At 46.7% G+C, this 27,524-nt stretch overlaps 1 protein-coding gene across 1 annotated transcript in view; it reads right to left on the reverse strand.

Annotated features, from left to right (window-relative positions):
• The window catches only part of LOC138654496 (gastrula zinc finger protein XlCGF66.1-like), a gene marked incomplete at its 3' end in the record, with an annotated part of 57,386 nt that extends 30,392 nt beyond the window's left edge, over nt 1-26,994 (reverse strand). Inside the window, exon 1 of the mRNA XM_069743456.1 lies at nt 26,968-26,994. The remainder of the gene's footprint in view (nt 1-26,967) is intronic.
• Between the last annotated feature and the right edge of the window lie 530 nt (nt 26,995-27,524).

A 27,524-nucleotide genomic window follows, 5' to 3' on the forward strand; every position in this document is an offset into this window, starting at 1 on the left:
CAAAAAACGTGCTGGGGTTGGACGACTTGTCATTTTGCTACTTTTGATTTTCCACACCAATTATCTATCGTCTCCATATTTACGGATTCAGTTTTTGTTTATTTTGACCACCAGGAAATTATTGTATTTCTATTAGGCAGTTTTTAATACTGCAATTTGTACAGTCAATATTACATCGTTGCCTTATTTGTGCATAATGTAAAAATACTTATATTTCCTCATTTATTTCATGTGTGTTTATATTTCTGTGGTCAATTAATTTTTTATAATCAAAAATTAAATAATTTTAGTTTACAGCAAGTTCATGAATGACTGCTGCAACGGGTCCTCCAGCTACCTGTGGGTAGTATAACAGAAGTACAACATAGGGTGCAGGGCGACGCCTAAACCACAAAACCGGCAGGTAAAGAACACATGCACAGATAGAATAAAGAGATCAGGTAAAAACCTGCCTGTAAGCAGTAGCTAAATCTGACCGATAAGGGGAAGGCATAAAGGTGGTAATATACAGATAAAAAACAAGCGAGAGTTCAGAACGCCATATAGAACCTGCCCATGAAAGGAACAGCACTAGTCCGGTAGGAAGTCAGTCATGGGGGGCAAAAAGAAGCCCAACGCGTGTCGCCACGGAGTGGCTTCGTCAGGGGCAGAGGTAACAATGTCCGTATGTTGACGCTTATATATACAACTATCTAAATAAGTTACCATAACAGCTGAGCGGATCCTCCTCAGGGAACAACAGCAGGCTCCATAATAGACGCAATAGCGCCATGTTGGAGACCAGAAGTGTAACCACGGTACCGGATGTGACGCCGGCGGGTATACCAAGATGGAAAGTATCGGCTAGTGCGCATGCGCTAAGAGCGGTCACCTACTGCAAATCACCAAGAGAGCTGGTCAGAAGGTGTACAAACATGGAGGCGCCACAGCACAATGCGCAAGCGCATTTAGTGCGTACAGAGCATCCAGCATATCGTAAAAATTTTTAGAGTTCAAGAGATATGAACACAAAAGGCTAGTACGCCCCGTATACAACATGAAAGAAGCGATACATGTTGTTAGATGTTATTTTATATGCTCGCCAACGGGTGTGACAGGATGGAAGGCCGCAAATAATATACGCATGCGCAAAGAAGGGTCGCCTATTACAAGGCACTGAAGGTGTAGAAAGTAAGGCGTACCAAAGAATAGGGGCGCAACAAAATGGTGCGCAGGCGCCAGAGCACATTAGATGCTTATACAACGTCCTACTTGCCATAGGTAATAATAAGGCATATACACAATAAACAAATAATTAATAAACCCCATATATAGACCTTGAAAAAAGGTGATAGTCCACAATGCTATATATTAGTTCAGATGCTCAGATTTGACGCGAATATCAAATAAAGAGATGATAGAAGTGATATGCATGCTAGAACCGATGACCAATCAGTTGTTATATTATAGAAGTATACGTATAGAATGTCCGGATCGTACAAAGATCGACAAAGATGTATGTACCGCATACATTGACAGAGGTCCCCAGTATTGTTATATTCATATAATAGCTATTACATAGTAACATAGTAACATAGTTAGTAAGGCCGAAAAAAGACATTTGTCCATCCAGTTCAGCCTATATTCCATCATAATAAATACCCAGATCTACGTCCTTCTACAGAACCTAATAATTGTATGATACAATATTGTTCTGCTCCAGGAAGACATCCAGGCCTCTCTTGAACCCCTCGACTGAGTTCGCCATCACCACCTCCTCAGGCAAGCAATTCCAGATTCTCACTGCCCTAACAGTAAAGAATCCTCTTCTATGTTGGTGGAAAAACCTTCTCTCCTCCAGACGCAAAGAATGCCCCCTTGTGCCCGTCACCTTCCTTGGTATAAACAGATCCTCAGCGAGATATTTGTATTGTCCCCTTATATACTTATACATGGTTATTAGATCGCCCCTCAGTCGTCTTTTTTCTAGACTAAATAATCCTAATTTCGCTAATCTATCTGGGTATTGTAGTTCTCCCATCCCCTTTATTAATTTTGTTGCCCTCCTTTGTACTCTCTCTAGTTCCATTATATCCTTCCTGAGCACCGGTGCCCAAAACTGGACACAGTACTCCATGTGCGGTCTAACTAGGGATTTGTACAGAGGCAGTATAATGCTCTCATCATGTGTATCCAGACCTCTTTTAATGCACCCCATGATCCTGTTTGCCTTGGCAGCTGCTGCCTGGCACTGGCTGCTCCAGGTAAGTTTATCATTAACTAGGATCCCCAAGTCCTTCTCCCTGTCAGATTTACCCAGTGGTTTCCCGTTCAGTGTGTAATGGTGATATTGATTCCCTCTTCCCATGTGTATAACCTTACATTTATCATTGTTAAACCTCATCTGCCACCTTTCAGCCCAAGTTTCCAACTTATCCAGATCCATCTGTAGCAGAATACTATCTTCTCTTGTATTAACTGCTTTACATAGTTTTGTATCATCTGCAAATATCGATATTTTACTGTGTAAACCTTCTACCAGATCATTAATGAATATGTTGAAGAGAACAGGTCCCAATACTGACCCCTGCGGTACCCCACTGGTCACAGCGACCCAGTTAGAGACTATACCATTTATAACCACCCTCTGCTTTCTATCACTAAGCCAGTTACTAACCCATTTACACACATTTTCCCCCAGACCAAGCATTCTCATTTTGTGTACCAACCTCTTGTGCGGCACGGTATCAAACGCTTTGGAAAAATCGAGATATACCACGTCCAATGACTCACCGTGGTCCAGTCTATAGCTTACCTCTTCATAAAAACTGATTAGATTGGTTTGACAGGAGCGATTTCTCATAAACCCATGCTGATATGGAGTTAAACAGTTATTCTCATTGAGATAATCCAGAATAACATCCCTCAGAAACCCTTCAAATATTTTACCAACAATAGAGGTTAGACTTACTGGCCTATAATTTCCAGGTTCACTTTTAGAGCCCTTTTTGAATATTGGCACCACATTTGCTATGCGCCAGTCCTGCGGAACAGACCCTGTCGCTATAGAGTCACTAAAAATAAGAAATAATGGTTTATCTATTACATTACTTAGTTCTCTTAGTACTCGTGGGTGTATGCCATCCGGACCCGGAGATTTATCTATTTTAATCTTATTTAGCCGGTTTCGCACCTCTTCTTGGGTTAGATTGGTGACCCTTAATATAGGGTTTTCATTGTTTCTTGGGATTTCACCTAGCATTTCATTTTCCACCGTGAATACCGTGGAGAAGAAGGTGTTTAATATGTTAGCTTTTTCCTCGTCATCTACAACCATTCTTTCCTCACTATTTTTTAAGGGGCCTACATTTTCAGTTTTTATTCTTTTACTATTGATATAGTTGAAGAACAGTTTGGGATTAGTTTTACTCTCCTTAGCAATGTGCTTCTCTGTTTCCTTTTTGGCAGCTTTAATTAGTTTTTTAGATAAAGTATTTTTCTCCCTATAGTTTTTTAGAGCTTCAATGGTGCCATCCTGCTTTAGTAGTGCAAATGCTTTCTTTTTACTGTTAATTGCCTGTCTTACTTCTTTGTTTAGCCACATTGGGTTTTTCCTATTTCTAGTCCTTTTATTCCCACAAGGTATAAACCGCTTACACTGCCTATTTAGGATGTTCTTAAACATTTCCCATTTATTATCTGTATTCTCATTTCTGAGGATATTGTCCCAGTCTACCAGATTAAGGGCATCTCTAAGCTGTTCAAACTTTGCCTTCCTAAAGTTCAGTGTTTTTGTGACTCCCTGACAAGTCCCCCTAGTGAAAGACAGGTGAAACTGCACAATATTGTGGTCGCTATTTCCTAAATGCCCAACCAACCAGGACCTCATTATGGGTTGCAGCTTCATCTATCTGCTTTAGAAGTAGACTTTCCATGCTTTCTGTTATATTTGGGGGTTTGTAACAGACCCCAATGAGAATTTTGTTACCATTTTTCCCTCCATGAATTTCAACCCATATGGACTCGACATCCTCATTCCCTTCGCTAATATCCTCCCTTAAAGTGGACTTTAGACAAGACTTTACATAGAGACAAACCCCTCCTCCTCTCCGATTTTTACGATCCTTTCTAAACAGACTGTAACCCTGTAAGTTAACTGCCCAGTCATAGCTTTCATCTAACCATGTCTCGGTTATTCCCACTATGTCAAAGTTACCTGTAGATATTTCTGCTTCTAGTTCTTCCATCTTGTTTGTCAGGCTTCTGGCGTTTGCGAGCATGCAGTTTAGAGGATTTTGTTTTGTTCCAATCTCCTCACTGTGGATTGTTTTAGAAATGTTCTTACCTCCCTTCTGAGTATGTTTTCCTGGGTCGTCTTTGTTCGAGTCTAATGTTTTTCTTCCCGTCCCCTCTTCTTCTAGTTTAACGCCCTCCTGATGAGTGTAGCGAGTCTTCTGGCGAATGTGTGTTTCCCAGGTTTGTTGAGGTGTAGTCCGTCTCTGGCGAGGAGTCCATCATACCAGTAATTCACACCGTGGTCCAGGAATCCAAATCCTTGTTGTCTGCACCATCGTCTTAGCCAGTTGTTTGCATCAAGGATCCTGTTCCATCTCCTGGTGCCATGCCCGTCTACTGGAAGGATAGAAGAAAAAACTACCTGTGCATCCAGTTCCTTTACTTTCTTCCCCAACTCTTCAAAGTCCTTGCAGATTGTCGGTAGGTCCTTCCTTGCCGTGTCATTGGTGCCAACATGTATCAGAAGAAATGGGTGGACGTCCTTGGAGCTGAAGAGCTTTGGTATCCTATCGGTCACATCCTTGATCATCGCACCTGGAAGGCAGCATACTTCTCTTGCAGTTATGTCCGGTCTGCAGATGGCTGCTTCGGTGCCTCTCAGTAGTGAGTCTCCCACCACCACCACTCTTCGTTGCTTCTTGGCTGTACTTTTTGCTGTCACTTGTTGCTGTGTGCCCTTTTCTTTTTTGCTTGCTGGTATTGCTTCATTCTTAGGTGTGTCATCTTCATCCTCTACAAAGATTTGATATCGGTTCTTCAGTTGTGTGGTTGGTGATTTCTCCATGGTCTTCTTGCTTCTTTTGGTCACATGCTTCCACTCATCTGCTTTTGGAGGTTCTCTGACACTTTTTGCACCTTCTGTGACCAGTAGAGATGCTTCTGTTCTGTCTAGAAAGTCTTCATTCTCTTTGATGAGTTTCAAAGTTGCTATTCTTTCTTCCAGACCCCGCACCTTTTCTTCTAAAAGGGCAACTAGTCTACACTTCTGACAGATGAAATTGGATTCTTCTTCTGGTCGATCTGTGAACATGTAGCACATGCTGCAGCTCACCATGTAGGTTGTCACATCTGCCATGTTGCTCCTAGATCCTGCTGACTTGCTGTGTGTTTTCCTTCTTGTGTAATCTACTCAGCCAAGCTCTCTTGCAATAATGTCCTACAGGCAAAAATTCGGCGCGCGGTTTGGTGATGCTTTCGAAGCAGCTGGTCCCGGCTGTACCCAACGATCTTCTAGCTTAGGGAGACTTCGCTTCTCCCAGAAGGCACCTGGAATATGCAAATTAGCCTCCTGAAGCTTGAATCCCTGGTTTGGTGATGCTTTCGAAGCAGCTGGTCCCGGCTGTACCCAACGATCTTCTAGCTTAGGGAGACTTCGCTTCTCCCAGAAGGCACCTGGAATATGCAAATTAGCCTCCTGAAGCTTGAATCCCTGGTTTGGTGATGCTTTCGAAGCAGCTGGTCCCGGCTGTACCCAACGATCTTCTAGCTTAGGGAGACTTCGCTTCTCCCAGAAGGCACCTGGAATATGCAAATTAGCCTCCTGAAGCTTGAATCCCTGGTTATTAATGGGTATTGAACCCATTCTACGCCCGGGTGGCGAGCATTTATATTGGTATATGGTCTCCATCCTGGTATGTGCTGCTCCATCCTGCGTCCCCATCCTGTCATGTGCTGCTCCATCCTTCGTCCCCATCCTGTCATGTGCTGCACCCATCCTGCGTCCCCATCCTGTCATGTGCTGCACCCATCCTGCGTCCCCATCCTGTCATGTGCTGCACCCATCCTGCGTCCCCATCCTGTCATGTGCTGCACCCATCCTGCGTCCCCATCCTGTCATGTGCTGCACCCATCTTGCGTCCCCATCCTGTCATGTGCTGCACCCATCTTGCGTCCCCATCCTGTCATGTGCTGCACCCATCCTGCGCCTCCATTCTGACATGTGCTGCTCCCATCCTGCGCCCCCATTCTGACATGTGCTGCACCCATCCTGCGCCTCCATTCTGACATGTGCTGCACCCATCCTGCGCCTCCATTGACATGTGCTGCACCCATCCTGCGCCTCCATTCTGGCATTTGCTGCTCTCATCCTGCGCCCCCATCCTGTGATGTGTTGCTCCCATCCTGCGCCCTCGTTCTGTCATGTGCTGCTTCCATCCTGCGCCCCCGTTCTGTCATGTGCTGCTGCCATCCTGCGCCCCCGTTCTGTCATGTGCTGCTCCCATCCTGCGCCCCCGTTCTGTCATGTGCTGCTCCCATCCTGCGCCCCCCGTTCTGTCATGTGCTGCCCTATTCTGTCATGTGCTGCTCCCATCCTGCGCCCCCATTCTGTCATGTGCTGCCCTATTCTGTCATGTGGTGCTCCCATCCTGCGCCTCCATTCTGACATGTGCTGCACCCATCCTGCGCCTCCATTCTGACATGTGCTGCACCCATCCTGCGCCTCCATTCTGACATGTACTGCACCCATCCTGCGCCTCCATTCTGTCATTTGCTGCTCTCATCCTGCGCCCCCATCCTGTCATGTGCTGCTCCCATCCTGCGCCCCCGTTCTGTCATGTGCTGCCGCCATCCTGCGCCCCGTTCTGTCATGTGCTGCCGCCATCCTGCGCCCCGTTCTGTCATGTGCTGCTTCCATCCTGCACCCCCGTTCTGTCATGTGCTGCCGCCATCCTGCGCCCCCGTTCTGTCATGTGCTGCTCCCATCCTGCGTCCCCATCCTGTCATGTCCTGCTCCCATCCTGCGCCACCGTTCTGTCATGTGCTGCCCTATTCTGTCATGTGCTGCTCCCATCCTGCGCCCCCTTCTGTCATGTGCTGCTCCCATCCTGCGCCACCATTCTTTAATTTGCTGCTCCCATCCATATGCCCCATACGCTGCTCCATAAAGGTTTATGGCCCCCATAAAATGCTCCATAGTATATGCCCCCGTACACTGCTCAATTATGGTTTATGGCCCCATAAGATGCTCCATTATGGTTTATGGCCCCATAAGATGCTCCATTGTATATGCCCCGTATGCTGCTGCAATATATATAAAAAAAAAATACCATACTCACCTATGGTCGCTGGGCGCCGAGTGCTGGGGGGCCTGAGCAGGCGGGGACATCGGCGCGCTGTGGGAGTCAGGTGCCGGTATCGCCGCCAGCTCAGGCCCCCCAGCACTTACTATATTCACCTGGCCCCGTTCCACAACTGCGCGCATTAAGCGCGTCATCATGCCCTCTGAACTGAAGGTCACAGGCCGAGGACCGGGAAGATGGCGGCGCGCAGCGGTGGAACGGGGCCAGGTGAATATAGCCGATACTCACCCTCCTTGGGGTCCCTGCTTCTCTGTTGGAGATCGTGGTGTGCGTTCAGTGTTTATGCATACCGCGATCTCCTGGGAGCGCCACTCTGTGAGGCCCAGACTGCGCCGGCGCTTGCGCAGTCTAGAAAGGCTTCGGACAGAGTGACGCTCCCAGCGTTATATTATAGATATCCCCAATTTCATAACAAAAATGCTTAAATGGAGGGGTAGTAATAAACATTTACGCATGCGCCAGAGCGAAATAGTAGGTGCGATGCCTCACACCAAAATAATAAAATATATAGAGTGTGCTACACACAAGGCATAACAAACTCAGTACCAATGGATGTGGCGTACCATATAGTATCTGTGATAGTCTGCATAACTATGACTAAAGACGCCAAATAAGATGGTACGCGTGTCCTATGTCGTAGTATCTAGAGCAGTTACTGAAAATAATATTTTCCATTGATATAACATATATCCAAAATAAATACTATATGAAGCGTAATAATAAGAACACCCATATAGGTACATTGTATAATTGGAGCCCAAAAGAAATTTAGAATGCCATAGAGTGGTAATAGTGCAAATATAGCTCCAACCGGCATCTATGCACCCAAAGAGATAATGCTGTCTAACAGACATGGCAAATGTAGTCCAAAAAGGTGGAGGCAGTGAATATACTATATAGAACTCTGACGATAATGATAGTACTGGGTCACGTGCCACAACACAATTTATAGCAAGCATTCCCACGCTTGGAATCTTTTGAAAACCACAGCAGTCCAAAGGACCAAATGCGGTTAATGACGCATGAAAATATTTATACAGCATATATACGCACCATCCCAAGTGGTACTGCACACAAAGCAATACGATATGGATTGTCTCACAAGATTGTAGCCAAAGGTTATACAACTTTCTTTATTATTGTTTATCGTCCAGGGAAAGACATTCTCATATCAGTTGAAGAACGATAGGTACCTAAAGAAAGAGGCCATCGAGCCTTAAGGGTCACATGATCAATGCTGTAAGGCAATAGACTACAGCAATAGGCGAATAAAGGTGTAGAAAGCACAACAATATCTCAAAGTCTTATACACGTGACCAGCTACAAGATATCGAGAATCTAGACTCCTAAAAGAGGAGGAGGGGAAAAGATAAAAGAGAGAAGTCACAGAAAGCAAAAAAATGACTTGATCAAGGGCGCACCCCATATATATAGACCAGATACACTGCCCCCAGAAAGAACAACCCATATGGTATAGATCCTTAATAATAGAGTCATATACTCATTACAAAGGAGGATAATATGGACAGAACCTCTTGGAAGCCACCAGGAGCAGGCTGACAACTTTGACGACAGATTTCCCAAGTCACAGTTTTTTATAGAAACCGGTGAAAAGCATTTCCTCATTGAGCCCTTGAGGTGCCAGACTCTTTAAGTTAAAGATCCACTTAGTTTCACAGCGGAGTAAGTTGTTTGTGATATCACCTCCTCTAATATTAGTCCGAACACTTTCAAGTCCCATAACTTTGAACCCGGACGTGTTGCCCTGATGGACATCCAAGAAATGCATTGCCACTGATGTTAACACCTTCTTCCTCTCTCGATCTCTACGGGCCGTGGAGATATTGGATAGATGTTGCTGTGTCTGTCTTCTGAGTTCTTGTGTCGTTTGTCCGACGTAAATTTTCGGACAATCGCAGAATATCGCATAAATGATGTTTCTGGATCTACAGGTGAAAAATTCTCTGGGTCGAATCTGAAAAGAGAGGGTAGAGACTGAAAAGCCATCCTGTGCTATCATATATTGGCAGATGGTACAGTTGCCACATGGATAGGAGCCATAAATCCTAGTGCCCCTGTTTAGTCTTGTAGTGGGCCGTTGGTAGTGGCTGTGACACAGAGAGTCCCTCAAATTTTTGGCTCTTCTGGCCAGCAAACAAGGTGATCTGGACACAAAAGGCACGATTCTTTTTTCACTCATAAGGATATCCCAATTGTTGTTGAGTATTTTACGGATATCCGCCCACTGATTATTAAAGGTGGTAATTACAGAAAGGGGACGAGAAACATCACGTACCTTTTTTGTGAGCAGGTTACTCCTATCTTGCTGTAAGGCATGTTGAAAAGCACCCGAGATAGCCCTTCCAGGATACCCCCTCTTCTTGAATCGGCACAAGAGATCTTTGGACTGTTGCAAGACGTCTGTATCAGTACTGCAGTTTCTTCTTAACCGAAGGAACTGTCCCTTTGGGATCCCCTTCTTCAGATAGTGCGGATGGAAACTTGTATAGTGGAGGAGACTATTGGTGGCGGTGGTTTTTCTGAATAGAGAGCTCACGATACCTGAGTTCTGGATGGAAAGTTTAAGATCAAGAAAATCAATGCTATGATCAGAGACAACAGATGTGAGTTTGATGTTACAAGAGTTCTCGTTTAGGTCCATAATGAACCTATTACAATCCTCCAAAGGGCCAGTCCATAGCAGCAGAATGTCATCAATGTAGCGTTGCCACACCAAAACATTGGATGTAAACGCCTGAGGTTTATAGACAATCAACTCCTCCCACCATCCAAGAAATAGATTGGCATATGATGGTGCACAACGTGCCCCCATCGCCGTACCAAATAACTGACGAAAGAACTTCCTATCGAAGAATGTCTTTCCCTGGACGATAAACAATAATAAAGAAAGTTGTATAACCTTTGGCTACAATCTTGTGAGACAATCCATATCGTATTGCTTTGTGTGCAGTACCACTTGGGATGGTGCGTATATATGCTGTATAAATATTTTCATGCGTCATTAACCGCATTTGGTCCTTTGGACTGCTGTGGTTTTCAAAAGATTCCAAGCGTGGGAATGCTTGCTATAAATTGTGTTGTGGCACGTGACCCAGTACTATCATTATCGTCAGAGTTCTATATCGTATATTCACTGCCTCCACCTTTTTGGACTACATTTGCCATGTCTGTTAGACAACATTATCTCTTTGGGTGCATAGATGCCCGTTGGAGCTATATTTGCACTATTACCACTCTATGGCATTCTAAATTTCTTTTGGGATCCAATTATACAATGTACCTATATGGGTGTTCTTATTATTACGCTTCATATAGTATTTATTTTGGATATATGTTATATCAATGGAAAATATTATTTTCAGTAACTGCTCTAGATACTACGACATAGGACACGCGTACCATCTTATTTGGCGTCTTTAGTCATAGTTATGCAGACTATCACAGATACTATATGGTACGCCACATCCATTGGTACTGAGTTTGTTATGCCTTGTGTGTAGCACACTCTATATATTTTATTATTTTGGTGTGAGGCATCGCACCTACTACTATTTCGCTCTGGCGCATGCGTAAATGTTTATTACTACCCCTCCATTTAAGCATTTTTGTTATGAAATTGGGGATATATATGAATATAACAATACTGGGGACCTCTGTCAATGTATGCGGTACATACATCTTTGTCGATCTTTGTACGATCCGGACATTCTATACGTACAGTGGGGCAAAAAAGTATTTACTCAGTCAGCAATAGTGCAAGTTCCACCACTTAAAAAGATGAGAGGCGTCTGTAATTTACATCATAGGTAGACCTCAACTATGTGAGACAAACTGAGAAAAAAAAATCAAGAAAATCACATTGTCTGTTTTTTTATCATTTTTTTTGCATATTATGGTGGAAAATAAGTATTTTCTTGAACTCTAAAAAATTTTTACGATATGCTGGACGCTCTGTACGCACTAAATGCGCTTGCGCATTGTGCTGTGGCGCCTCCATGTTTGTACAACTTCTGACCAGCTCTCTTGGTAATTTGCAGTAGGTGACCGCTCTTAGCGCATGCGCACTAGCCGATACTTTCCATCTTGGTATACCCGCCGGCGTCACATCCGGTACCATGGTTACACTTCTGGTCTCCAACATGGCGCTATTGCGTCTATTATGGAGCCTGCTGTTGTTCCCTGAGGAGGATCCGCTCAGCTGTTATGGTAACTTATTTAGATAGTTGTATATATAAGCGTCAACATACGGACATTGTTACCTCTGCCCCTGACGAAGCCACTCCGTGGCGACACGCGTTGGGCTTCTTTTTGCCCCCCATGACTGACTTCCTACCGGACTAGTGCTGTTCCTTTCATGGGCAGGTTCTATATGGCGTTCTGAACTCTCGCTTGTTTTTTATCTGTATATTACCCACCTTTATGCCTTCCCCTTATCGGTCAGATTTAGCTACTGCTTACAGGCAGGTTTTTACCTGATCTCTTTATTCTATCTGTGCATGTGTTCTTTACCTGCCGGTTTTGTGGTTTAGGCGTCGCCCTGCACCCTATGTTGTACTTCTGTTATACTACCCACAGGTAGCTGGAGGTTGTCCTTTGGCTCATTAGGCATACGGGATGTGTACACATCTAAAGTATTAGATCCATCTAACTTAGGACACTGCCCTACCCGTATTTTATTGATACATTGTGTGTGTGGGCCTTTTTTTGGGAGCTCTACTTTTTATCCATTATGGATATAATCTCTATACGCCTATAGAGCACATCTTATTGTTTTTGAGCCCTGAACAGCTGTATATTGTTTATTCATTGATATCACATATTGTAGTGTGAATCTACATGCTATATCTGTATGTATTGTCTGGTATGAAGTCATTTTCTGGGTCTTGGGGGGTATTCCCTATTTGGGATATGTACCGTTTTAGTTTTTAAATGTTTTTAATTGTTTGCAGTGTCTTGTTTGACCTTAATAAAATGTATTATATTATTTATCTAGGATTTATTATTTTTTGGTGATCCCTGGTGTTGTGTATGTCTCTTTTCTTCCTTTTCATTACTCGATTTGTACGCAACCATTCTGACTGGATTGGTGGAGTCCAAACCCTTTGGAGGTGATTTTGTAAACATTTCTAGCTTTATGAACATATCTTCTTTGGAGTTCATCAGAAATCTCCTTTGTTCTTCCCATAATACACTTCCACAAATATGGTTTGAGGACATCAGACTTTGATAGATCCCTATTCTTTGAATAAAACAGGCTGCCCACTCTCACCCAATTGTCATCTCATAGATTGACAGCACCAGACTCTAAAGGTTCACATACTTTTTTCACTCACAGTCATGTAATATTGGATCACTTTCATAAAAAAATAAAATGAAAAATTCTAATATTTTTTACTCATTTGTTTTATTACTTTTAGGAATGGTGTGAAAATCTTGTGTAGTTTTAGGTCAAATTTATGCAGAAAAATTGAAAATTCTGAAGGGTTCACAAATGTTTGTGTAGCAATGCATTGACAATAACAATGTGCAATTAGCATGATAACACAGAAAATAATGTTATAACATATATACATTAGTATAAAATAAGCTATAAGGAGGTAGAGAAAAGAGAAAACTCACAAAAGCAGGGACAGGGCACGCCACATATACCGCTATATTATTACTACTTATTACAAGATAGCGGGACATGGACAATATATGAAGAAAAACTCAGTGTAAAAAAGGACGTGTGCAGAGGGTGGTAAATGCCGCAAGGACCGTGGATGACGTGATGGCCGTGTGATCAGTCACATTCGTGTGGAAACAGTAAGGTTCCTGGCTGGGCAGCAAAAGGAGCTTCATATAGTTCTTTTTATACAGTTAAGTCCATATATATTTGGACAGAGACGACTTTTTTCTAATTTTGATTATAGACATTACCACAATGAATTTTAAACAAAACAATTCAGATGCAGTTGAAGTTCAGACTTTCAGCTTTCTTTTGAGGGTATCCACATTAAAATTGGATGAAGGGTTTAGGAGTTTCAGCTCCTTAACATGTGCCACCCTGTTTTTAAAGGGACCAAAGGTAATTGGACAATTGACTCCAGGGCTATCTCATGGACAGGTGTAGACAATCCCTTCGTTATGTCATTCTCAATTAAGCAGATAAAAGGCCTGGAGTTGATTTGAGGTGTGGTGCTTGCATTTGGAAGGTTTTGCTGTGAAGTAAACATGCGGTCAAAGGAGCTCTCCATGCAGGTGAAACAAGCCATCCTTAAGCTGCGAAAACAGAAAACACCCATCCGAGAAATTGTTGCAATATTAGGAGTGGCAAAATCTACAGTTTGGTCCATCCTGAGAAAGAAAGAAAGCACTGGTGAACTCATCAATGGAAAAAGACCTGGGCGCCCACGGAAGACAACAGTGGTGGATGATGGCAGAATAATCTCCATGGTGAAGAGAAACCCCTTCACAACAGCCGACCAAGGGAACAACACTCTCCAGGAGGAAGGCGTATCAATATCCAAATCTACCATAAAGAGAAGACTGCATGAAAGTAACTACAGAGGGTTCACTGCACGGTGCAAGCCACTCATAAGAATCAAGAATAAAAAGGCTAAAAAACATCTAAAAAAGCCGCACAGTTCTGGAAGAACATTCTATGGACAGATGAAACCAAGATCAACCTCTACCAGAATGATGGAAAGAGAAAACTATGGCGAAGGCGTGGTCCAGCTCATGATCCAAAGCATACCACATCATCAGTAAACCCGGCGGAGGCAGTGTGATGGCGCGGGCATGCATAAACCCGGCGGAGGCAGTGTGATGGCGCGGGCATGCATGGCTGCCAGTGGCACTGGGTCACTAGTGTTTATTGATGATGTGACACAGGGCAGACGAATGAATTCTGAGGTCTTCAGAGCCGCCATACTGTGTGCTCAGATCCAGCCACATGCAGCCAAACTACATACTACAGATGGACAATGACCCAAAACAAAGCCAAAGCAACCAGGAGTTTATTAAAGCAAAGAAGTGGAATATTCTGGAATGGCCAAGTCAGTCACCTGGTCTCAACCCAATTGAGCAGCATTTCACTTGTTAAAGACTAAACTTCAGTCAGAAAGGCCCACAAACAAACAGCAACTGAAAACCACCGCAGTGAAGGCCTGGAAGAGCATCAAAAAGGAGGAAACACAGCGTGTGGTGATGTCCATGAGTTCAAGACTTCAGGCAGTCATTGCCAACAAGGGGTTTTTAACCAAGTACTAAAAATGAACATGTTATTTAAAATTATTGAATCTGTCCAATTACTTTTGGTCCCTTTAAAAACAGGGTGGCACATGTTAAGGAGCTGAAACTCCTAAACCCTTCATCCAATTTTAATGTGGATACCCTCAAATGAAAGCTGAAAATCTGAACTACAACTGCATCTGAATTGTTTTGTTTAAAATTCATTGTGGTAATGTCTATAACCAAAATTAGAAAAATGTTGTCTCTGTCCAAATATATATATGGACTTAACTGTATATGATTGTATGAAAATGTCCTCATTAACAGAAAATAGAAATCTTTCTTTTGCCTCCATGCTGGAGGGGGACCAGCGACCCCAGCACCTACTTCAGCTGGATGAGAGTCAGAGGACGCACATCCAGCTGAAGTAGGTACTGGGGTCGGCTACTCCCCTTCCCACAGGCCCAGAAGACGATGACGAAGAGGATGTCGCATGTCGAGGGAGCAGAGGATGGTGAGAAGAAAGGGTTTTTTTGTAGAGCAGGGAACATATATACCACAAAGGTGTACAGGAAGAGGGACATGCAAAGATAGGGGACATATATACCAGGATGGGAGGCATATATACCCGGATGTGGGATTATATATACCAGGATGGGGACATATATACCCGGATGGGGGACCTATATAACAGGATAGGATACATATATACCAGGATGGGGGACACATATACCAGGATGGGAGACATATATACCAGGATGGGAGACATATATACCAAGATGGGGACATATATACCAGGATGGGAGACACATATACCAGGATGGGGGACATTTATACCAGGAAGGGAGACATATATACCAGGATGGGGGACATATATACCAGGATGGTGGACACATATACCAGGATGGGGGATTATATATACCAGGATGGGGGATTATATAAACCAGGATGGGGGACACATATACCAGGATGAGGGACACATACACCAGGATGGGGGACATATATACCAGGATGGGGGACACATATACCAGGATGGGGGACAAATATACCAGCATGGGGGACACATATGCCAGGATGGGAGACACATATACCAGGATGGGGGACATTTATACCAGGATGGGGGACACATATACCAGGATGGGGGACACATATACCAGGATGGGGGACACATATACCAGGATGGGGGATTATATATACCAGGATGGGGATTCCTATACCAGGTTGGGGGACACATATACCAGGTTGGGGGACATTATATATATATAAGTTGAATGGAGCTGGTCAGATGTGACATCATTTAAAGTGACATCTTTTTAAATCTATCATCAGAAATACACCACAATGGTAACCTATGGTATATTCTCCTTCATGCGGTCATGCACTGATCCATCTGCTTTCATCCACAGGTACGTCTGAACTGTCTCCTAATCTGGAATAGCCACTGCATACCAGAATCCCATGTACTTCTCTCCCTCTGTTTTAACTGGTACGCTGCTACTTTTTCCCTGACTTTAAAGGGAATCTGTCAGCCCTAAAATCGTATGAGCTAAGGCCACCGGCATCAGTGGCTTATCTACCGCATTCTGTAGACAACCTTCAATCTCCAACCACTGCCTACTGCTACAGATTCTTTCTTCCCTCGGCATCAAAGGCCTTGCCCTGTCCTGGATTGCCTCATACCTTTCCGACCGCACATTTAGTGTTTCCCACTCCCACACTACCTCCTCATCCTGCCCTCTCTCTGTTGGAGTCCCTCAAGGCTCTGTCCTAGGGCCCCTACTCTTTTCCATCTATACCCTTGGCCTAGGACAACTCATAAAGTCCCATGGCTTCCAGTATCACCTTATGCGGACGACACTCAGATCTACCTCTCTGGCCCAGATGTCACCCCTCTGCTGTCCAGAATCCCGAAGTGTCTATCAGCCATATCCTCCTTCACCTCTCGCTTCCTAAAACTCAATGTAGACAAAACATCATCTTTCCCCCATCTCACGTATCCCCCCTACCTGACCTATCTATTATGGTAAACGGCATCACGCTCTCTCCCGCACCTGAAATGCGCTGCCTCGGGGTAACTCTCGACTCTGCACTGTCCTTAAAACCGCACGTCTAAACTCTTGCCACCTCCTGTCGCCTCCAACTCAAAAATATTGCCAGAATCCGTCCCTTCCTCAGCTCACAATCTACTAAAACTCTTATGCATGCCCTCATCATTTCCCGCCTCGATTACAGCAACACCCTCCTCTGTGGCCTCCCCACTAACTCTCTTGCACCGCTCCAGTCTGTCCTCAACTCTGCTGCCCGGCTAATCCACCTCTCTCCTCGCTACTCCCCTGCTTCTCCCCTCTGCAAATCCCTCCACTGGCTCCCAATTCTCCAACGAATCCAGTTCAAACTACTAACACTGATCTACAAAACCATCCACAACCTGTCCCCCCTATATCTCTGAACTTCCCTCACGTAATCTCCGATCCTCCCAAGACCTCCTACTCTCCTCCACACTTATTTCTCCCGAATAGCCCCCATCCTCTGGAATTCCACGCCTCAAAATGTCCGATTATCCACCACCCTCGGATCCTTCAGACGGAACCTGAAAACCCATCTCTTCAGGAAAGCCTACAGCCTGCAATAACCATTCTGCCGCCTCACCAACCACCTGAGCTGCCGCCTCACCAACACCTGAGCTGCCGCCTCACCAATTGCCTGAGCTGCCGCCTCACCAATTGCCCGAGCTGCCGCCTCACCAACCACCAGAGCTGCCACCTCACCAACCACCAGAGCTGTCGCCTCACCATCACCAGAGCTGCCAACTCACCACCACCTGAGCTGCCGCCTCACCACCACCAGAGCTGCCAACTCACCACCACCTGAGCTGCCGCCTCACCACCACCAGAGCTGCCGCCTCACCAACCACCCGAGTTGCCGCCTCACCACCACCAGAGCTGCCGCCTCACCAACCACCCGAGTTGCCGCCTCACCACCACCAGAGCTGCCGCCTCACCAACCACCCGAGTTGCCGCCTCACCATCACCAGAGCTGCCGCCTCACCACCACCCGAGCTTTCGCCTCACCACCACCAGAGAGGCCGCACCCCCGACCTTCTGTCTCTTCCCCATTACCCTGTAGAATGTAAGTCCGCAAGGAAAGGGTCCTCTCCCCTCTGCACCAGTCTGTCACTGTAAATTTGTTTACTGTAAATATTATCTATAATCCTGTATGTAACCCCTTTTCTCATGTACAGCACCATGGAATTAACGGTGCTATATAAATAAATCATAATAATAATATTATATACTGTGACAAAACACTCCGTGATCGCCTTTGCTGGGGTCAAAGGTCACGTGTTTTGTGCATTGAATTTCTGAGGCGTACAGCAGGTTTCCAAGTAGGCTGACCTCAGGTCAGATTTATTAAAGTGAAAGCAACACAGAAAAACAAAACATAAAAATAAATCCTAGCCTGTCCTGCACTAACTAAACAAACACTTTGCTAACTTAACAACTGGGGGGGCTTCTCCCACCCACCTAACATCACACAATTCTTGAGCAGAGCTCTCACTCACGTTTGTCTCACACAGACAGGCAATCTGTGTGCCCCAGGCAGACGCTGGAAACCCCCAGCTGGTCATCTTTTATTCCTGCAATCATTAACCCATTAGCACCCTGAAGATACTGAGTGGCCTAATTCACATAGGACAAACACCTAGGCGAGATATACCTGCCTCCAACTACCACACCAGCATGAGTCTTACATACCCACCCCCCCCCCCCCCTTGCTCAGACCACTCCGGTCGAGCAAGAACACTCTTGAAACAGTGCACTCGGGATAGGGCATCGGCGTTCCCCATCTGCACCCCAGGTCGGTGCTCCACCGTAAAAGAGTAAGCCTGCAGGGCAAGGAACCACCGGGTTACCCGACTATTACGGTCTTTGTGGAGGTGCATCCACTTGAGATGGGCATGGTCTGTGACCAGCCTAAACTTCCTACCGGCCAGGTAATACTTGAGGGAGTCAAGAGCCCATTTAATGGCTAGGCACTCTTTTTCAACCACCGCATACCTCTGCTCATGTACATTCAGTTTCCGACTGAGATAGAGGACCGGGTGTTCGACTCCGTCCCTCACCTGGGAAAGTACAGCTCCGACACCAGTATCAGAGGCATCAGTTTGCACCACAAACTCGCTGCTGAAATCAGGAGTCACTAGTACGGGCTGAGAGCACAAAGCCCGTTTCAGGCTGTGGAAGGCCTCTTCAGCAGCTGAGGTCCATTTTACCATGACGGAACCCTTCCCCTTGGTAAGATCCGTCAAGGGAGTAGCCATGGCTGCAAAATTGGGTATGAACCGGCGATAATAGCCGGCAATCCCCAGGAAAGCCTGTACTTGTTTTTTGTTCACTGGTTGTGGCCAGCCCTGAATTGCCTGTATTTTGTCGATCTGGGGTTTAACCACTCGTCGGCCAATCACGTAGCCCAAGTATCGGGCTTCTTCAAGCCCGATGTGGCATTTCTTGGGGTTTGCCGTTAAACCTGCATCTCGCAGGTCATCAATCACCGCTTGTACCTTCTGGAGATGAGTTTCCCAGTCCATGCTGTAAATTACGATGTCATCCAGGTAGGCAGAAGCGTACTGTCTGTGAGGCCTCAAGACTCGATCCATCAATCTCTGGAACGTTGCGGGAGCTCCGTGAAGTCCAAACGGCATATAGACATACTGGAACAGACCTTCCGGTGTAGCAAATGCCGTCTTCTCTCTGGCCGCCTCGGCCAGAGGAATCTGCCAGTACCCCTTTGTTAAATCCAGGGTCGTAATGTATCGGGCTTTACCAAGCCGGTCGATCAACTCATCGACCCGGGGCATAGGGTACGCATCAAATTTAGAAACTGCATTCAGTTTCCTAAAGTCATTACAAAACCGGATGGAGCCATCCGGTTTATGTATCAGCACAATTGGACTGGACCAGGCGCTGTGCGACTCTTCAATGACTCCTAAGTCCAACATTGCCATCACTTCCCGGGAGACGGCTTCACATGAACAGTGACGCCAGGCTCTGTGACAATCTCATGTTTCACCAACTTAGTCCGGCCAGGTTTTTCGGAGAAAAACTGTCGGTTCTGTAACAAAAATTGCTTAACCTCAGATTTTTGTCGTTCTGAGAGAGTCTCGGCAACCTGCACCTCCGGTACAGTAGGTGAACAAACCGGACGGGGCAGATCCGCCGTTAGGGCAGAGCGGTCTTTCCAGGATTTTATCAGATTCACATGATAAATCTGTTCTGGTTTTCTCTTACCCGGCTGGTACACTTTATAGTTCACTTCACCAACTCTTTCTCGGACCTCAAATGGGCCCTGCCATTTCGCCAGGAATTTACTATCCACCGTAGGGATTAGGACCAACACCCTATCGCCGGGTGCAAATGTACGGACCTTAGCGCCTCTATCATAACTTTGCCTCTGGGCTCCCTGGGCCTGTAACATATGGTCCCTAACAATGGGCATGACAGCGGCAATACGATCCTGCATTTGTGTTACATGGTCGATCACCATTTTAAAGGGAGTGACTTGACCTTCCCAGGTTTCTTTTGCGACGTCCAGCAGTCCCCGGGGACGACGGGCGTACAACAGTTCGAAAGGCGAAAACCCTGTGGAAGACTGGGGAACTTCCCTAATGGCAAACAGCAAATAGGGTAACAAGTAATCCCAGTTCTTCCCATCTTTGTCTATCGCCTTCCGGAGCATCTGTTTTAAGGTTCTGTTGAAGCGCTCAACCAGGCCATCTGTTTGAGGGTGATAGACAGACGTACGCAACGGGTCTATTTGTAAGAGCCTGCAGAGCTCCTTCATTACCCTTGACATAAAGGGAGTCCCCTGGTCGGTGAGTATCTGTTTTGGAATTCCCACCCGACTAAACACTTGTACCAATTCCTTGGCGATCGTCTTGGTAACTGTGTTACGCAAAGGGACGGCTTCCGGGTAACGAGTGGCATAGTCCACGATGACGAGGATATGTTGGTGCCCACGTGCGGATCGGGGAAGGGGCCCAACCAAATCCATCCCAATTCTCTCAAAAGGGACCCCGATGATAGGAAGGGGTACCAAAGGGCTACGGAACTGAGATTTAGGGGCCGCGATTTGGCACTCTGGACAGGACTCACAATAGTTACGCACATCATAATGTATTCCAGGCCACACAAAACAATGCAATATCCTTTCTGTGGTTTTCTGTACCCCCAGATGTCCCCCCATTATATGTCCGTGGGCCAAATCCAGTACCTTCCGCCGATAAGGTTTGGGTACCACTAACCGTTGCACTGTGTCTTCCCCTTTTTTTTCTACCTGGTAGAGCAAATCATTTTCCAGAACCATATACGGGTACGCTAGCCTAGTGTCAGGTTCTACGGGTACCCCATCTATCATTTTTACATTTTTCCTAGCCGGAGTCAGGGTAGGATCTTTAATTTGCTCGCTGTGGAAGTCATCCACCTGGACTCCCAAATCTGGCAGGCAGGGTGCCGGATGGCTGTCTGCCTCCGCCTCTCGCTGAGGTTCCTCAGTTTCCCCCACCATGACGGAGAAGGGGTACTGAAGGTTAGATTCACTAACCTCCCCAGCAACATCTTCCTGTGGGGTCTCCTCTAGGGGCTCGGGACCTCCAGACGGCATGGGAGAAGATTCACGGGTACAGCTACCGTGAAGGAGCAACTGATTCTCTCACAACTGCCAGAAATAGGGAAAATCCCTGCCCAGGATTACATCCTGTAACAATGCTGGAACGAGTCCCACTTTGTGCTGCACTGACCCATAGGGAGTAGAAATCCATATGACCGGTACGAGCGGGTGTCACCATGCACACACGTCACAGAAAACTTGTCAGACGGACCAGACGGAAGTGCCACCAGACTAGCTTTCACCAGAGTCACCACACTTCCAGAGTCTAGTAATGCCACAACATTTTTCCCATCAACAGATAATTCACACAGGTGTTTCGCTGTATCATTTTGACCCGCATTCACACTCACTAGCTGTGTAACCAAAGACATGCGTTTTCTAGAGTCTATAACGTCGCACTGCATGGGTTCAGCGGTAACAGGACAGTTCGCAGAAACATGACCCTTCTCATGGCAGCGGAAACACCTAACAGGTCCCCTACTGAGACCACCGTCCAATACTCTTGGTCTCGGAGTGCGAGCAGTCCCGGACTCCTCCCCCACAGTTTTAAGCGATTTTCCTTCACCCGTGGTCCCTGGAACAGTCTTACCGGTTCCACGAGCAGGAGGCACAGACCGGGGGCTGGCGGTGTCGTCGGGAAGTCCTTCTGCCACGGAATAACGCTCGACCAACTCCACAAGTTGATCCGCTGTCGTGGGATTTCCTTGGCTTACCCACCTTTTCAGCGCTGGGGGTAGTACTCTCAGGTACTTGTCCAGGACAACCCGCTGGATTATTTCGGGTATTGTCAGTACCTTGGGTTGCAGCCATTTCTTTGTTAAGTAGATCAGGTCGAACATCTGAGACCGCGCCGGTTTATCTTGCTGGTATGTCCACTGATGTACCCTCTGTGCCCGGACAGCCGTCGTCACACCCAGCCGGGCCAGGATCTCAGCTTTCAGTTTCTCAAAGTCCTGAGCGACCTCCGGGGCAATCAAATCGGCCCATCGTGCCTTCGGCCACTTCTCTCTCAATGCCGTCCGCTCAAACGTTGTCAGGTATGCCTCGACGTCATCTTCTGCAGTCAGCTTTTGCCAGTATCGACTCACATGGATCCTCCTGGACTCTGCTTCCGGGTCAGCGTCAGGCATGCTCACCAGGCGCTGCGCCACCTGTTGGAGAAGTTGGCGGTCTGCAACCGTCATGTCCACTAACTCCTTCAGCTGTGCGGCCATCAAGCGATTAGCTTCGTAGTGGACTGTACTAAGGCTTTCACCACGTCTTCCATGCTGTTGCCTGTGCCACGGTATGCCCGCATTCTCCACCACAATGTGACACAACACTCCGGGATCGCCTTTGCTGGGGTCAAAGGTCACGTGGTTTGTGCATTGAATTTCTGAGGCGTACAGCAGGTTTCCAAGTAGGCTGACCTCAGGTCAGATTTATTAAAGTGAAAGCAACACAGAAAAACAAAACATAAAAATGAATCCTAGCCTGTCCGGCACTAACTAAACAAACACGTTGCTAACTTAACAACTGGGGGGGCTTCTCCCACCCAGCTAACATCACACAATTCTTGAGCAGAGCTCTCACTCACGTTTGTCTCACACAGACAGGCAATCTGTGTGCCCCAGGCAGACGCTGGAAACCCCCAGCTGGTCATCTTTTATTCCTGCAATCATTAACCCATTAGCACCCTGAAGATACGGAGTGGCCTAATTCACATAGGACAAACACCTGGGCAAGATATACCTGCCTCCAACTACCACTTTCCCAGTGGCAGCAGGATTCGCCGGATGTATCATCACTAAGCTGTAACCCAGCTTTCCCAGTGGCAGCAGGATTCGCCGGATGTATCATCACTAAGCTGTAACTCAGCTTTCCCAGTGGCAGCAGGATTCACCGGATGTATCATCACTAAGCTGTAACAAAGCTTTCACAGTGGCAGCAGGATTCGCCAGATGTATCATCACTAAGCTGTAACCCAGCTTTCCCAGTGGCAGCAGGATTCGCTGGATGTATCATCACTAAGCTGTAAGAAAGCTTTCCCAGTGGCAGCAGGATTCACCGGATGTATCATCACTAAGCTGTAATAAAGCTTTCACAGTGGCAGCAGGATTCGCCAGATGTATCATCACTAAGCTGTAACCCAGCTTTCCCAGTGGCAGCAGGATTCGCTGGATGTATCATCACTAAGCTGTAATAAAGCTTTCACAGTGGCAGCAGGATTCGCCAGATGTATCATCACTAAGCTGTAACCCAGCTTTCCCAGTGGCAGCAGGATTCGCTGGATGTATCATCACTAAGCCGTAAGAAAGCTTTCCCAGTGGCAGCAGGATTCACCGGATGTATCATCACTAAGCTGTAACCCAGCTTTCCCAGTGGCAGCAGGATTCGCCGGATGTATCATCACTAAGCTGTAACTCAGCTTTCCCAGTGGCAGCAGGATTCGCCGGATGTATCATCACTAAGCTGTAACAAAGCTTTCACAGTGGCAGCAGGATTCGCCAGATGTATCATCACTAAGCTGTAACCCAGCTTTCCCAGTGGCAGCAGGATTCGCTGGATGTATCATCACTAAGCCGTAAGAAAGCTTTCCCAGTGGCAGCAGGATTCACCGGATGTATCATCACTAAGCTGTAACCCAGCTTTCCCAGTGGCAGCAGGATTCGCCAGATGTATCATCACTAAGCTGTAACCCAGCTTTCCCAGTGGCAGCAGGATTCGCTGGATGTATCATCACTAAGCCGTAAGAAAGCTTTCCCAGTGGCAGCAGGATTCACCGGATGTATCATCACTAAGCTGTAACCCAGCTTTCCCAGTGGCAGCAGGATTCGCCAGATGTATCATCACTAAGCTGTAACCCAGCTTTCCCAGTGGCAGCAGGATTCGCTGGATGTATCATCACTAAGCTGTAAGAAAGCTTTCCCAGTGGCAGCAGGATTCACCGGATGTATCATCACTAAGCTGTAACAAAGCTTTCACAGTGGCAGCAGGATTCGCCAGATGTATCATCACTAAGCTGTAACCCAGCTTTCCCAGTGGCAGCAGGATTCGCTGGATGTATCATCACTAAGCCGTAAGAAAGCTTTCCCAGTGGCAGCAGGATTCACCGGATGTATCATCACTAAGCTGTAACCCAGCTTTCCCAGTGGCAGCACAATTCGCCAGATGTATCATCACTAAGCTGTAACCCAGCTTTCCCAGTGGCAGCAGGATTCGCTGGATGTATCATCACTAAGCTGTAAGAAAGCTTTCCCAGTGGCAGCAGGATTCACCGGATGTATCATCACTAAGCTGTAACCCAGCTTTCCCAGTGGCAGCAGGATTCGCTGGATGTATCATCACTAAGCTGTAAGAAAGCTTTCCCAGTGGCAGCAGGATTCACCGGATGTATCATCACTAAGCTGTAACAAAGCTTTCACAGTGGCAGCAGGATTCGCCAGATGTATCATCACTAAGCTGTAACCCAGCTTTCCCAGTGGCAGCAGGATTCGCTGGATGTATCATCACTAAGCCGTAAGAAAGCTTTCCCAGTGGCAGCAGGATTCACCGGATGTATCATCACTAAGCTGTAACCCAGCTTTCCCAGTGGCAGCAGGATTCGCCAGATGTATCATCACTAAGCTGTAACCCAGCTTTCCCAGTGGCAGCAGGATTTGCTGGATGTATCATCACTAAGCTGTAAGAAAGCTTTCCCAGTGGCAGCAGGATTCACCGGATGTATCATCACTAAGCTGTAACAAAGCTTTCACAGTGGCAGCAGGATTCGCCAGATGTATCATCACTAAGCTGTAACCCAGCTTTCCCAGTGGCAGCAGGATTCGCTGGATGTATCATCACTAAGCCGTAAGAAAGCTTTCCCAGTGGCAGCAGGATTCACCGGATGTATCATCACTAAGCTGTAACCCAGCTTTCCCAGTGGCAGCAGAATTCGCCAGATGTATCATCACTAAGCTGTAACCCAGCTTTCCCAGTGGCAGCAGGATTCGCTGGATGTATCATCACTAAGCTGTAAGAAAGCTTTCCCAGTGGCAGCAGGATTCACCGGATGTATCATCACTAAGCTGTAACCCAGCTTTCCCAGTGGCAGCAGGATTCGCTGGATGTATCATCACTAAGCTGTAAGAAAGCTTTCCCAGTGGTAGCAGGATTCACCGGATGTATCATCACTAAGCTGTAACAAAGCTTTCACAGTGGCAGCAGGATTCGCCAGATGTATCATCACTAAGCTGTAACCCAGCTTTCCCAGTGGCAGCAGGATTCGCTGGATGTATCATCACTAAGCCGTAAGAAAGCTTTCCCAGTGGCAGCAGGATTCACCGGATGTATCATCACTAAGCTGTAACCCAGCTTTCCCAGTGGCAGCAGGATTCGCCAGATGTATCATCACTAAGCTGTAACCCAGCTTTCCCAGTGGCAGCAGGATTCACCGGATGTATCATCACTAAGCTGTAAGAAAGCTTTCACAGTGGCAGCAGGATTCACCGGATGTATCATCACTAAGCTGTAACCCAGCTTTCCCAGTGGCAGCAGGATTCGCTGGATGTATCATCACTAAGCTGTAAGAAAGCTTTCCCAGTGGCAGCAGGATTCACCGGATGTATCATCACTAAGCTGTAAGAAAGCTTTCACAGTGGCAGCAGGATTCACCGGATGTATCATCACTAAGCTGTAACCCAGCTTTCCCAGTGGCAGCAGGATTCGCTGGATGTATCATCACTAAGCTGTAAGAAAGCTTTCCCAGTGGCAGCAGGATTCACCGGATGTATCATCACTAAGCTGTAACAAAGCTTTCACAGTGGCAGCAGGATTCGCCAGATGTATCATCACTAAGCTGTAACCCAGCTTTCCCAGTGGCAGCAGGATTCGCTGGATGTATCATCACTAAGCTGTAAGAAAGCTTTCCCAGTGGCAGCTGGATTCACCGGATGTATCATCACTAAGCTGTAACCCAGCTTTCCCAGTGGCAGCAGCAGACTATGGAATCACACTATGCTGTAACCCAGCTTTCCCAGTGGCAGCAGGATTCGCCAGATGTATCATCACTAAGCTGTAACCCAGCTTTCCCAGTGGCAGCAGGATTCGCTGGATGTATCATCACTAAGCTGTAAGAAAGCTTTCCCAGTGGCAGCTGGATTCACCGGATGTATCATCACTAAGCTGTAACCCAGCTTTCCCAGTGGCAGCAGCAGACTATGGAATCACACTGTGCTGTAGCCCCTCTCACCCATTGTGAGCTGCAGCCTTCAACATATCATTCATAGCACAGCTTTTCCAGTCTCAGGATGGATTACTACTGAGCTATAACCCAACTTTCCAATGCTCTGCTACCATCTCAGACTGTATAATCAGTAAACTGTAACCCAGCTTTCCCACTGTCCGCGGCGGCCACAGAATGAGCCATAACAATATCTCCTGAAGATGGAGAGGCTCCACATAGAGGAGGGAAATGATTGCACAATTTAATGGAATTTATTCTCTTATTATTCTATTCTCTATATTTCAGGCAGAAACTTCTAAAGAAACATAAGAAGAAATTTGTAAACTAAAGTGCGTTACACTGAGGGGCAAAACAGGGAATAAAAGCATCAGAAACACAAGGTGAAAACAAGGACAGTGTGCAGCCTGCGGCCTACAAGGGAAAATGAGAAAAGGCTCCAAGTGTCCAAACAAAAGCGCAGAATTACCCGGGGTGTAATGTGCACAGGGACGGAGACAGGGAGACACTCACCGTGTGCTGAGGAGGAGGAGAAGGACCTGCGGTGACGTCATCACTGAGAGCAGTCAGTGCGGGAGGAGAAGGACCTGCGGTGACGTCATCACTGAGAGCACTCAGTGCAGGAGAAGGACCTGCAGTGACGTCATCACTGAGAGCAGTCAGTGCGGGAGGAGAAGGACCTGCAGTGACGTCATCACTGAGAGCAGTCAGTGCGGGAGGAGAAGGACCTGCAGTGACGTCATCACTGAGAGCAGTCAGTGCGGGAGGAGAAGGACCTGCGGTGACGTCATCACTGAGAGCAGTCAGTGCGGGAGGAGAAGGACCTGCGGTGACGTCATCACTGAGAGCAGTCAGTGCGGGAGGAGAAGGACCTGCGGTGACGTCATCACTGAGAGCACTCAGTGCAGGAGAAGGACCTGCAGTGACGTCATCACTGAGAGCAGTCAGTGCGGGAGGAGAAGGACCTGCAGTGACGTCATCACTGAGAGCAGTCAGTGCGGGAGGAGAAGGACCTGCAGTGACGTCATCACTGAGAGCAGTCAGTGCGGGAGGAGAAGGACCTGCAGTGA

The sequence above is a fragment of the Ranitomeya imitator genome, unplaced genomic scaffold (genome assembly GCF_032444005.1).
Source record: "Ranitomeya imitator isolate aRanImi1 unplaced genomic scaffold, aRanImi1.pri SCAFFOLD_519, whole genome shotgun sequence".
Classification (NCBI taxonomy): domain Eukaryota; kingdom Metazoa; phylum Chordata; class Amphibia; order Anura; family Dendrobatidae; genus Ranitomeya; species Ranitomeya imitator.